General features: G+C 47.1%; 1 long non-coding RNA gene across 2 annotated transcripts; it reads left to right on the top strand.

Moving 5' to 3' along the window:
- Positions 1-1,370: 1,370 nt before the first annotated feature.
- LOC141277815 (uncharacterized) lies at positions 1,371-7,407 on the top strand. Of its 2 annotated transcripts, none has more exons than XR_012329669.1 (3): positions 1,371-1,453; positions 4,898-5,102; positions 7,094-7,407. It is a non-coding gene; the product is annotated as an uncharacterized lncRNA (long non-coding RNA). The 2 variants fall into 2 exon arrangements; XR_012329668.1 differs by lacking the exon at positions 7,094-7,407 and adding an exon at positions 6,849-6,987.
- The last annotated feature ends 2,507 nt before the right edge of the window (positions 7,408-9,914 follow it).

Genomic DNA, 9,914 nt, shown 5'->3' with positions numbered 1-9,914 from the left:
CTGGGCTTTGGTTTCCTCATCTCCAGATTGGTTTGGGGGGGCAGGTTTTGGGGTACTTCACAGGGGCACTGTGGAGATTCGGTGCCCGTCTTGCCTCCCTCACTGGGTCTGGCCTGTTGATCCTCTGGTGCTGGACAGGGCTTTGCTATTTGCCAGAGGGTGTCCAGAAGACAGGTCAGTGGGCATCTCAGAGCTGGCCCACCGTCTGCCTTTCATCTGCTCCAGAAGGAAAGCAATGATCTAGCCCAGCGCCTCTCTCTCTCTCCCTCACTCTCTCTCTCACTCTCTCTCTCTCTCTGCCACCAAGAAAGAAATGCTGACAAGTGGGGAGGGAAAAAGAATAACACTTGTAAAACTTTCCCTAGTCTAGGGGAATTTACTTTGAAATTTGTGTCGGATAGAGTAATTAGTAAACTTGCTCTTAATAGTGTTTCGAAGACGTAATTTTTTCACACCTTCCCTGACTTTGACACTGCGCTTTTGAAACTTCATTTTGCACTGTGCTTCATTGTTCTTTAATCTGCTACACTCTGCATTGAGTATCACGGAAATTTCGCACTTACTATGTCAATAACATCTGGCAAAATTGCCACCTATTAAGAGTAAGTGTTCTTTTTTCTCCGGTGAGAAATGTGATGGTGTATTATATTGGTTTCCCTTGAGAGGCTAAGGAGACAATTTTAAAGCAGACAAATGCATTAAAGAAATAACCTGAACTCTAAGAAAAGGTTACAGAAAGTCAGAAACTTTTTTTTTTCTTTTTCTTCTTGGGTTTATTTATTTATTTGGGGGGTGAGGGTGGGTTTTACTGCAGGGAGACACCTCTCTGATCTCTCCTTTGGGACAGTGTTTCTCCACCCAGCTCCTACTCTAAATCGGAGACCTTTTGCACCAAGCCTTTGCAGGACAGGCCAGTTAAGGGTGCCAGGACCCTGGACCCCCGGGCTACAGTGAAAGAGCTGTGCCGAGCACCCTGACTGGGCTCCACCACCCAGTAGCTGTGTGTTGTTGGGCAACTCACTGAACTTTAGGACCCTTGGTCTCTTCTTATGGGTAATGGAGATCATCAAGGCTGCCTTTTGGTGTTACCCTGAAGATGAGTGGAATTTGTCAGGGTGTCCTGGATAGAGGGGCCGGCAGATAAGTGGTACCTGTTACTGTCATGACTACTTAGCAAGATTAAAACTCCGTAGGTGTTTATTTCTTTAAAGTCTAAACCATTGGGGGCCACAGATACCTGTGAGTCATAAATTCGTATCCCCAAATAACGCATCAGAATGTCCCATTGTGACTGGAGCAGGCAGGGGATTGTGTGTCCTCTCTCTGCAGGCATCCAGCTTGTCGTCCCAGCAAGAGGGCCATCAAAGGCAGAGCAGCCTCATTTTCTATAAGCTGTTCACTGGAAACACAGAGTGAAGGAGACCCTGACAGAGACCCTGGTGCCCCTGACAAGGTAACAGTCTTGGGAACTGGAGTGCTATCACTCGCCTGGCTACTTTCTGTATCCAGGACTGGCTGGTGTGGCCTGGGCATGCTCTAGGGCAGAGGTAGGTCAGTGCTGACAAAATAGTGACATAATCGTGACAATGGCCATGCAGTACTGGGCACTTGACATACAGCAGGCCCTGTTCTCACTTATCTACTCACGGGGTGGTCACGACAGCCCTGTGAAGTAGGTACTCCAGCTGTCCCCAGTCCACAGCTGGGGAAAAAAAAGGCACAGAACAACTGGGAAACTGGCCTGAATTCTTGTGCGTCAATTTCAGAATAAAGTTCACTCTTTCTGGTCTGGCGTTCAAGGCTCATGGCCTGATCCCTATGTCTTTCTGATCTCAAATTCCGTCATTTCCCCATTTGCATCTATAATCTAGCAGTTTCCTGAATACCCATGCTCGCATCTACCTGGCTTTCAGGAATGCAATTTCCTCTGCCTGGAACCCCTTCCTCGGCTCTGCTGTCTGACTCATTGATTCATTGATTCATTTTTTCATCGAGAAGGATGTGGAAACACAGGGACATGTTTGTCAACCTCTGGGCACTTCAAAGTCCCCATCTCTACAATTAACTTTTGTAGAAAATCAAGGATGATAATGCAGACACAACTGGTAAAGTTCCTAGGACTTAATAAATCAGAAGTTACAAACTGGCAGCCCCTGAGCCACAAATAGACCACAGATCTGTATTGCTGAGCCTTCATAGGGTGTTAAAAAATGGAATCAGTTGCTGACATATACAAGTTGGGAGATTTCATAAGACAAATGTAGACTTTTAACTTCTATTCAATAAATTGAGAGCTTTGGCCACCCTGAGCCCACATTGGCGCGTGGAAGCCACAGGCGCTGTTCTTAGGGGGTGTGTGCTCTGCAGGTTGCCACAGTCTCCACCCCTCCCTGGCACCTCATATCTGATCTCTTTGCTCATTAAAGATACCATTTTGGCCTCTAGAGCCATTTGAGTTACAGCCCTTTTGCAAATAGTAACTTGAATCCTCAAGTGTTCATCTCTTCATACGTACTATATTTTGAGCACACCCGTCTGGTGCCAGGCCTGTGCTAGATGCCAGGCATAAAGAAGCAGATGAGCTCAATCGTCAAGACTCCTTTCCGATGTGATCTCTTCCAGGAAGACTTCTTTGATACATCTGACTGGATTGGAGGCCCAGGCCAGGTCCTCCTGGAGCCTTGGGTTTACCTGTCTTTATAGTCATCACTCAAATGGAAATGGTCAGTTTGTCTGTTTCTCACAGTAGATGTGCAGTCCTCAATCACAGGATCTGTGTCTTACTTGTCTTTGAATTCCCAGCCCTTCCTCAGGGCCTGGTGAAGAGGCGGGCCTCTGGGCTTGTTTATCTCATGCATGGATGGATGAACAAATAAACAAAAACAAAAACTGAACCTACCGGACCCTCTACCGCTCATCTTTGAACCAAGAAGACTGAGCAAGGTGTGTCTTAAGCTGCTTCCTGCTGGAAAACTCCAAGTCTCAGTTAAAAAACATCAATATTTAGATGGCTATATTTTCTTTCCAAATGCCCACAATATTTTACATCCTGATAATATTTACGGGCTGTCCTCAGAGATAACTAATTGGATTTGCCATCCAGCTCACAGGGAAAACGTATGGAGGATGGTCCCTCATTACTCACACAGGAAGGTGATAGCTCACTCCCCAAACTTGTATCGCCGTGATTCAGAGAACACAAACGGGACGGGAAGGAATAATGTCCCTGCTGTCACCCCGGTCTTTCTAATGCATTTACCACTTGGACAGAGTTATTTGCATCTGAATTGAACCTGCGTTAAAATTTCGAGTTTATGTACTGCCGGTTATAAACAAAGAAGTTCCAGAAAGGAGGTTGGGCTGCAGAAGCTGATCCTCATTTTCCGAGGGCTGCCTTTCTCGCTGACCCCACAGTTCTGAAGTCACCCATCTTTGGTGCCCTTGAGGCCAAGGGCACATTCCCTGTGAGGGGCAGGGCCCGCACTTGGTGAGATGCAAAGGTGGAATTACAGAGCTTCCATCATCCCATTTCTCTCTGCATTCACTCCCTCTCCCCAGTTTTCATCCTTGTTCCTTGACCTTCCTTGTTTCTTTCTAAGCTTCTAAGTTCTTTTTTCTTTTCAGGGGAGTGGGGATAAAATCTAAAGTGCTGTGTGGAAGTAGTCCTTTGATTCTGTTTCCCCCACTGGACTTCATCTCTCTAAGGGAAGGGCCTGTGCCTAATTCACTTTCATTTTCCCGGTGTGTCTAGCCGAGTATGACAATGTGATCAACAAAACAAAGAAAGAAGGAAGGAAGGAATGATGGAAATCTGACCTTGGCCATTGATCTGGTGTCTGTATGAGCCAAGCACCACACTAGCCTTGCTGCATCTATGATTTCTTTTAATCCTCACAACACTCTGTAGCTGATCTTGTTGTTATTATTGTTACTGTTACCATTGCTATTTTATAAATAGGGAAACTGAAGTGCAGAGAGGTTAAGTGACTTTCCCAAGGTCAATAAGAGGAGTCAGGACTCAAACCCAGAAAAAGTCATCAGTGCTCATTATAGAAATGTTAGCATCCCATTGTGTGTGTGAACGTGTGTGTGTGTGTGTGTGTGTGTGTCTAGAGCAATTGGCCATAACTTGAATGATATAAAGCCAGGATCTCTCTGACTCCAAAGCCAGTTATATCATGGAACTGCTCACGTTCTATGTGGCCATCAGAGGAGACGCACCATCGGGGCTGGTACTGGCACATCGGGAGCACTGTGGTGCAGGGACCTTGTGTGATGGGGTCCACTGCTCCAAGAACCACATTTACTGATACCCGTTTCTCGGGTGTCCCATGTTATCTCTACCTGTTGACCTTTTCCCCTAAACTCCTGCTAAGATCTATCATGCTCTGGGGTTTGCTGCTTGGGGAGCAGAATGACCTTTCCTTCAGGCTAGACATGCTCCATGTCCAATTTCTGTCAAACTCTGATGGGGAAAAGACAAAGGGAAAAAATCTTTTAAAAATGTAAAAAAAATGATTTACATTTGGAGGTGCAAATACCCTTTGGCCTCAAACATAAAACTTTCACAGAGCAACTCTTGGCTAAGTGAAGCGGGGTTCTGCATCACTCTACATAGTGAGGATGGTGGTGGGCAGCGCTCTAAGAGGTCCTCCCTCCCCCCAGTTCCTGCCCCTGGTGTACACACATTTCATAACCTCGTCCTCTTGAATACGATGGATGTCACGCCCATGGTCAGGTCACATGTAATATATTTTTTGCAGATGCAATTAAGCTTCCCAATCAGTTGACTATGAGTTAGTCCAAAGGGAGATTATCCTGCATGGGCTTGACCTGGTCAGGTGAGCTTTTAAAAGCAGAGAGATTCTCCTGCTGATCTATTTCCGTATTGTGATAGAAACTATGGATGAGGGCATGTGATGAAGATCTGATAGAAGCCCCACAAACAGAAGGAACTGCATTCTGCCAACAACCAGTGAGCTTGGAAAAGGACGTCAAGCCTGAGATGAGATTGTAGCTCCAGCCAATACCTTGATTTCAACTTGGTGAGACTGTGAAAAGGTCTAGCTAGTTGGTACCCAGATTCCTGACCCAGGGAAACTGTGAGTAATTAATTTATATGGTTTTAAGCCTCTAGGTTTATGATAATTTGTTACATACCAGTAAAAAAGTAATTCAGGGATGCATCAGTTAGTTGTTACCACAGTAACGCTGAGAAACAAGCAACCACAAGCCCTTATGATTTACAACAATAAGTATTTACTGCTTATGCATCTGTTGGCTGGGATAGCCCGGCTCCTTTCCTCCGGGACACATATGGTCCTCTCTTTGTAGTGGCAGAAGAGTAAAAGGACAAGTGGGAACACACAAGGTCCCTGGGGCCCAGACTCAGAATGGACACTGTCACTTCTGCTCATACAATATTGGCCAAAACAAATCTGATGGCCAAGACCAAAGTCAAAGGCAGAGAAATCCATCCTACCCTTGATAAGGCCATAGAAGGAGGGAGGGCAAAGAATCGCAGCCAACAATGCAATCTAGCACAGCAAAGAAATGGCAATGGTGACAGACATATTTATTGGTGACGATAAACAAGGCCAACGGCCCCAGGACTTGTCCACTCAAACACTAAAGATGACGGGAAACTGCATTTTGCTAGGACAGGATTTAGTTAACACCAGTGCCATTCACCCAGATGACACTTTCCTCCACCTCCTCGATAATCTAATTCTAATTTATAATCGAATGTGGGAGTTTGACTTTTAAGGAGCATGATTGTCATGCCATTTCCTTGATTTACATAGAGTGTTCATCACGCTGGCGATCCAGGGAGGATGTCTCATCCAGGGACAGGGCTTTGGCTGCTCTCCAAATTCCAGGAGGCTGCAGGTCAAAGAACACATCTCAGCCTCTACTCTGATATCTTAGGATGAGGACAGACCGGTTCAGGGTGGCTCATCCAGATGGCATCTTTGTTGAAGCACGATTGCATTCATTCATTCCTGGAAATATTTACTGAGCACATAGTATATGTCAAGCAGTGAACTGTCCCCGGGGATGGAGATGCAAACAAGACATCATCGGGGTCCTTGAGGGATCACCCTCTGGACCAGAGGGCTATGTGCCAGGTCCCGGGACCACTCAGAGAAGGAAGGGAGGGCAGGAACAGTTTCATGGACAGAAATACTTGGTCTTGGAAAATGAGGAGCATCTCTAGGGGAGGAGGTGGGACTGTCTTGACCAGCAAAGGAAGTAATGTCTACGGATGCTCTTAATGTTTTGGAGATCACAGACATTGGAGCATCTGTTGAAAACTATAGCTCCTCTCCCAGGACCGGGGATGCTTATAAGTCTGAGAACATAAATGCTTGTCTACAATTTCAGAGCATTTCTCAAACTGTCAGCAAGAGTGTTCTCTTTGGAGATGCTCTTAGAATTTCCATTCATTCTATATTCTTGTCAGTAGAGCCTCGTCCACCCTGGGAGCCCTGGGCAGAGCCTGGGCATACCCCAGCACCCAGAGGAGGATGCAGCCTGCTGTCTCCTGATTGGCTGGGCGTGGCCCACACCTGCCAGGATGCTGGCTTAAGTGCCAGGTATTCCCAGGGGCCTCGAGGGTGAGGCAGGGTTCCCTCCAAAGTTTCTCAGCCCAGGCATGTCAGCCTCTGAGATGCGGGGGAGGCAGACGCCGTGTCACCTCCTGAGGGACATGAGGTTGACTCTCCAAGCACCAGCTCAGGGGCGTACACCATGCTGTCAGTCACGGGTGCCTTCATATATATCCTGCGATTACTTTTCTCTTAATTTGTCTGAATCTCTCTCTCCCTGTCTGTCTGCTGATTGCTCAGTTTCTGCCAAGCAGGAGAGACGAGCCCGGAATGAACTCAGAACTTCTGCGATGGAAAGCAGGAACTTAATTTAACTGGTCTCAGAAGAATCCTGACAGCAGGCCCATTACTTAGAGGCTCCGTCAAGGGTATGGGAGCAGGTTCCTGGGTTACAATGCTGACCTGAGTCTGCCCCAGAGTCGTCCTTGTCTCCCCTCCACCAAATGGCCCAAATTTCACCACAGGACTTCTTTTATTCTCCATAGCACAGAAGAGATCAGGCTCATCACCGACAGCAACAAGCACAGCAAAAATTGATAAAGGCTGGGGAAGGTGACTGTGAAAAGAAGAAGAGTAATTCTACAACCTGACATCCCAAGCTTGCTCTTGCCTTAAAACCTGTGTACTTGCTGCCCCCAGCCCAGAACTCTAACCCCTGATCTCCACTTGCCAGGATCCTCCTTGACGCCTGGGTCTCCCCTCCAAAGCCACTGTTGCCCATCCCTGGGGCTAAATTCATCCCAGCTGCCCCATGGCCGACCCCAAATCACCCTGCATCACTCCCCTCCTAGCGCTTCCTGCACACTGAAACAGTCTTGTGCTCTGATCTGTTTGAATCTTTATTTTCTCTCTTCTTCCAAATAGAACGTAAGTCTGTCTTGTAGCATGCGTGCGAGACCATCAAGAATAATTTACTGGGAAGAAATGGTGTGTGTTCTGGGCTGCTCTCTGGGGCTCAGAGGCCCCAGACTGGCCTTAGGATTTTCTTATTTAATTTCTCAGTACTTACCTCCCTACTTTGTAACTTGGCCTCTCTTTTCTACACACAGACCCCCACATACAAATGTGCATATATGTGTATCCACACATACATGCACACATAAACACACACTCTCACTCATCCAGAGCAGGGCACCTTCACCATTTTTATCAGGGATTATGTCAGAGAGCGACTGCCCCACAAGGACCTGAACTGGGGAAAGTGGTGGATGGTGGGGTGGGGAAACTCTCTTTCTCGCAGAGCCAACGGGTCAGGGACACTTAAAGACAAAACCCAAGTCAACTTCTTGAGGTTCCCTGGCAATAATGATAACCTAAGACCTCAGTATTTTGGCCCGGAAATGATGGTAGAAATAAAACCCATGTCATGTGCCAACCTTCTTACTTTTCTATGAATGGAAGAGGCTGGACTGAAGCATGATGAACAAGAGTGTTTCAGATGAACTTCCAAGGTTTAGAGGCGCCATAACGATCTGTTTAGCCATCTCTACCAGCCTCCTAATAGGCAACTAGGGGGCCAAGGCTTGAGCCTTTGACATCCCATTATGTGTCCTGGTCATTATTGCTTAATTACACCTTCTTTGTCTTCGAGTGACTTTATGAGGCCATAAGAGGAGCCTTTAGGAACTCCTTGGTCATGGAGGGTCCTGCCTTTGTGAAGCCTGGCACCAGTCCTGCCCTGACAGTAGCTGCAGTGGGCAGAGTTGGGGGACGTGGGGCAGCCAGGAGGAGCCAGTGGCGTTTAATCTCTTTCACAATTGGGCAGAAACTCTCTCACCCGTGTGGCTCTGGTGGTTTTCAGAATGGCTTTTTCGAGTGACTCTTTTCAGGATTTCCATCTCATATTACCTCTTTCCAAGTGTTTCCTGTGTGCGTTGTTTTCCTGTGTGGTGGGATGGTGTCTGAAAGGAGGGCTGAATGGGCACCCACCTCACTGCACCTGTCTGTGCCTCAGTTTCCCCAGATATGAAAGCAGGACAGTGAACCTTACCCTGCCTTCGTCGTGAGCCCTGCAGATGGCTGAACGATATCACTGGTGTGCAAATATTTGTGGGTTACATTTTGATGAAAGTCAAAAAAAATAGCATTCACTCTTTGTAGTCGATATACACCATTGTGTTTGCACTTGTCTCCCTGGGAGGGCACAAATACTTGCCCTTTCCTACTCTCCTGACCCTTTCACACACAGACTCTCACCGCCTGCACACCTAGCTCTCTCTGATTGATGACACTAGACTGACTACTTGATCACATGCTTGGCTACTGATCCCCCACGGGACCCTATGCTCCTGAGGGCAAGGACTGAGTCTCACTCACCTCTGTATCCTCAGGGTCCAGCAGAGGGTCTGAAACTTACCATGTGCACCGTGATGTGTGGAATTGTGTGCCGCCTACATCCGTATGTTGACGTCCTAACCCCCAGGATCTCAGAACGTGACTGCATTGGGAGATAGGGTCTTTACAGAGGTCATTAGGGTGAGCCCTAATCCGATAGGACTGGTGTCCTTATAAGAGGAACTATGGACACAGACATGTATAGAAGGAAGACCTTCCAAGGAGAAGATAAAGGGAGAAGACGGCCACCCGCAAGTCCAGGAGAGAGACCTCAGAAGGAAAGAATGAACCAACACCCCACCTGCCCTCCCTGACCCAACACCTTGTCTTGGACATCTGGCTTCCAGAATTGAGAGAAAATAAACTTTTCTTTAAGCCACCCAGTTTGTGGTATGTTATGGCAGGCCTCGCAGACTAATACATGCACCGTTTTGCTACAAAAGAACCACCTAAAAAAAAAGGGAATTCCCTGGTTGTCCAGTGGTTAGGACTCCATTCTTCCACTTCAGGGGGCACTGGTTCAATCCCTGGTCCTGGAACTAAGATCCCACAAATGGCCAAAAAAAAAAAAAAAAAAAAGAACCACCTGCATGCATGGGTGCATTGGATTGTGGGGGAAGGAGGAGGGGAAGAGATAGCACCGTGTTTGGAGCACCTACTATGCGCCACTGGGCCCTATACTATGGTTTTACATCATCGCCTTCTGAGTTATTTCTTTCATTTCACAGAGGAGAAAACTGAGTGAGGAAGATTGAGTAACTTCTCCAGGTACCTATGAGTACCTACCTAGCTCTCTTCCAAACACCACCCTCCTCTAGACAGCTGCTTCTTCATGTGAATTCCTGTGGATTTCTCAAGGGAACTTTAAGATTATCATGTCCAAAAGTGAACTGCTTGTCTCTGCTGCCCTTCACCTCCAGCTTCTCCTGCTACCTTAAAATGGGATCTCCATCCACCTGGCATTCTTTCATG

Source organism: Tursiops truncatus, chromosome 2, assembly GCF_011762595.2.
Source record: "Tursiops truncatus isolate mTurTru1 chromosome 2, mTurTru1.mat.Y, whole genome shotgun sequence".
NCBI lineage: Eukaryota > Metazoa > Chordata > Mammalia > Artiodactyla > Delphinidae > Tursiops > Tursiops truncatus.
Note: the sequence above shows the minus strand (reverse complement) of the source record. Positions and strands in the feature narration are given on the sequence as shown.